The 3,685-nt window shown below is 38.4% G+C and overlaps 1 protein-coding gene across 1 annotated transcript in view; it reads right to left on the bottom strand.

Moving 5' to 3' along the window:
* Ahcyl2 (adenosylhomocysteinase like 2) overlaps positions 1–3,685 on the bottom strand; it is a 230,070-nt gene that overhangs the window by 202,817 nt on the left and 23,568 nt on the right. The gene's annotated exons all lie outside the window — the stretch shown is intronic.

Raw genomic sequence — 3,685 nt, 5'->3', positions numbered from 1 at the left:
AATAAGCATTTAGGGCTGGTGAGATGGCTCAGTGGTCTAAAGCACCTACTTAGAACAAGCTTAGCAAAGCACAGGGACCGCGGTTCAATCCTCCAGCACCACATGCCAGCCAGCCCCGCCCCCTGGTGGGCTGAGCTGGACGGACACACACACACACACACACACACACACACACACACAAATAAATAAAATTTTTAAAAAAAATAAGCATTTACTGAATACCTTTTGCTGAGTACCAACTCAGGAAAAGCAAGCCATATATATAATGAATAAACCTAGCAGGTTGGCTAAACAAACAGAAGAGATTAAAATATAGTATCCAAAGAGAAAGAGAAAAAAATTCTCAGTGATTTCTGGGATATCCCAAACAACCTAAGAACCATAAAATGTATAAGCCACTACAATAACTCAAAGGCAGTTGAGTAAAAGAACTTCGAATTCTTTTAAATTCAGTAAAAGAATTTAGAATTAGCTGTGTAGATTAATGAGTATATTAAAACTAGAAGTGGCTGGGGAGATAGCCCAGTGGCACAGCACCTGCCTGGCAAACACAAGGTCCTGAGTTTGATTCCTGGTACCAAAAATAAAACTAGAAATGCTTTTAAGCTATCATCATCACACTATATGAGTTATCATTATCAAGCAGTACAAAAAAAAACAAGTGGTTGGACCTGGTGGCACAGGTCCATAACCCTAATACTCAGGAGACTGAGGCAGGTAGATCACCAAGGCCAGCCTGGGCTAGATAAATCAGTGAAACCCTGCCTAAAAAAAAGAAAAAAAAAAAAAATTGCACTCAGCAGCACAAAACAGAAAATAAGGCTGTGAACAAACCCTTCAGTTTAATTGATGAGTAAATTCTCTCCATGTTGTAACAAGGTCATAGTCAACAAAGCAGAAATCGTGAACAGGTTTCAAATGCCAAATGTGAATCCTTTATTCAGAACAACCAACTCAGGTATTAAAATCGAATGTTTTTGTTAATTGAAAAAAAAAAAAAAAGCTAACAAACGTTGATCCTTCTTTCAAATGGAAAGATATCAACTTCCTATATGATATCCATGACCACTCCTTTCAGACAGCTGCACAAAAGCACCCTTATCCTGTTACTCAAATCAGTCATGACTGTCTAGGCCTAAATCTCTGAAAAATGACATGAAAATAGTTTAATTGGTAGAAACATAGCACTGATTTACTTTGATTCTATAAAACTATAAAGGAGAGAAGTGTTTCACATTTTTGAAATGCAGATATACAGGGCTACAGATGTAGCTCAGTGGTATAGAGTTTGCATAAATCCCTGAATTCAATCCCCTACACCACTAAAAACAAAAAACAAAAACCAGAAAGGGAAGGAAAGAAAGAAAGCAGGCAAGCAAGCAAGAGAAGTCTTATGTACATATGTAAGAGAATTAAACTCGGTAATTTTAGCATAATTACTGAAAAGTAACTGAAAAAAATATCCTGTTTAAGCCAAGTTGATAGTAAACCTTACTCTGGACTGATCTAAGGATTTTCTTTGGTTCTGAGACAAGAGCCGGAGAGATAGCTCAGTGGCATAAGCACCTGCCTGCCAATTTCAAGGTCCTGAGTTCAATCTTCAGTACCAGAAAAAAAGACAAGTCAAATATTTGGGCTGGGGAGATGGCTCAGCAGAATAAGCACTTCCCTGGCAAGTACAAGAGCCTGAGTTCAATCCCCTGTTCCACCAAAAAATAAAAAAAAATTTTAAAAAACTGTTCTGAGACAAGGTCATCTGTTGCTAGCCTTTAATTCACAACAATCCACCAGAGTTGGCCTCCTGAGTGCTAGGATTACAGGCATGTACCACCACACCTGACTGATTTGAAGATTTAAAATTCAGATCTCTAGACACTGCCCAGTACTTGTGAATCAAGACCTCTGGAATTAAAGCCCAGGAAGCACTGACAGGCCCTAACCACCCCCAAAGCATTTTCTGCATCATGAACTGTTTGTTTATTTGGTACAGGGGATCGAACTCAGGACCTTGTACATGCCAGGCAGGCACTTAATGCCTCTGAGCTTTCTCACCAGCTCTTAATCTGAAGATTTAGGAAATGAGAATTCTCCCCTACAGTAAAGTATGGTAATCAATTATCTTCACATATCAGAAAAGACCAATTTAACCATTCTTTTCATTAAAAATTCTTACTATCTCCAAGATGCTAACAGCAAGTGAAAAAGAAACATGCTCTAAACCAGCCCTTATGGTGTATACAGTACAAGGGATAATCCAGATAATCAAAGTATCATATATAACATAGCTATCAATCAAGTTATGTAAATTTCACACTGCTCCATCCCAGAGAAGGGGATGGTCTGTGGACCTTATGGGAAATGAAATAGGTTTGGACTATAAAATAAACTATATCACAATCACATATATTTTTCTTTAAGAGAAAACACCACAGACTTCTCCCAGAAAGGAAAATTATAATGAAAGGCAGCATCAATAAATAAAAAGACCAGCCAGGCTTAATGGCACATGCCTATAATCCCAGCACACAGGAGGCTGAGGCAGGAGGACTACCATGAGTTGAAGCCAGCCTGGGCTACATAAGTGAGTACAAAGCCAACCTGCACTACATAGAGACCCTGTCTCAAAAAACCCCAAACAAACAATAAATAAATAAACAAACAAACCACTGTTGCTGGTCACAACATATATACTCTAAATTTAAATACTAACAGGCCAGTTTACTTATTCAAAAACTTTAAGACTTGAGCAGAAACTTAAAGGGTACCATAAGGATTGTTTCAGTCTACAAGAAAACAAAAGTTTTAACCCTTTAGCTAAATACAGTATAAATGTGAAGAGGTGGTATCCACTGACACATATGAATTTATGCAGCTCTTAATCAGCCAGCATTAAGACATCATAACAGTGATGGTGAGCCTGTTAGAGACTGAATGCCAAAATTGCAACCCAAAACTCATTCACTTTTCACAAAGTGCCAACTACAATTAAACCTGAACACTAAGATTTTAGTGTAGAAAAAGCAACTCATACATTAACATCTTAAGTTTTAAAAGAAAAACACAGTAACAGCACTTTCAATTATACAAACAGCTTTTTATTAAAAGAGTTTGCATTTGATATGCTTTTCTACAATTATATAATCTTTGTTGTTGTAAGCATGCTGATAATTTGTCAAACTTTGGCTGGGATGATTTGGCTTGCACCAACAGAGAGGGCTCTGTGTGTCCACTGTAGTACACACACCACAAATCCCCCACTGCTGTTAGGAAGACAGGTGTGATGGCACACACTTATAACTTCAGCACTCAGGAGGCTGAGCTAGGAGGATCACCATCAGTTGGAGGCCAGCCTAGGCTACACAGTAAGTTCAACAGTAAGTTTGGGACCAGCCTACACAACATTGGGAGATTCTGTCTAAAAAGAAAAAAAATTAGCAGAGTTTTTCTCTATAATTATCCAGTAATATTATATATAACGATAATTTTTTTCCTTCAAAATCAAGAAAAAGATTGCAGTACATTGAGCTCCATAGAGACAGCGCCGGGGCAAGTGAGAGCCGGACGGGCACTGGGTGACTCTGTACCTCGCTGAGGAAAACAAGTAAACATGAGCAAAGGAGATCCTAAGAAGCCGAGAGGCAAGGTGTCATCATATGCATTCTTTGTGCAAACTTGCCGAGAGGAG

The sequence above is a fragment of the Octodon degus genome, unplaced genomic scaffold (genome assembly GCF_000260255.1).
Source record: "Octodon degus isolate 3935 unplaced genomic scaffold, OctDeg1.0 scaffold00160, whole genome shotgun sequence".
Classification (NCBI taxonomy): Eukaryota; Metazoa; Chordata; class Mammalia; order Rodentia; family Octodontidae; genus Octodon; species Octodon degus.
This window is presented reverse-complemented; position numbering and strand designations above follow the sequence as displayed.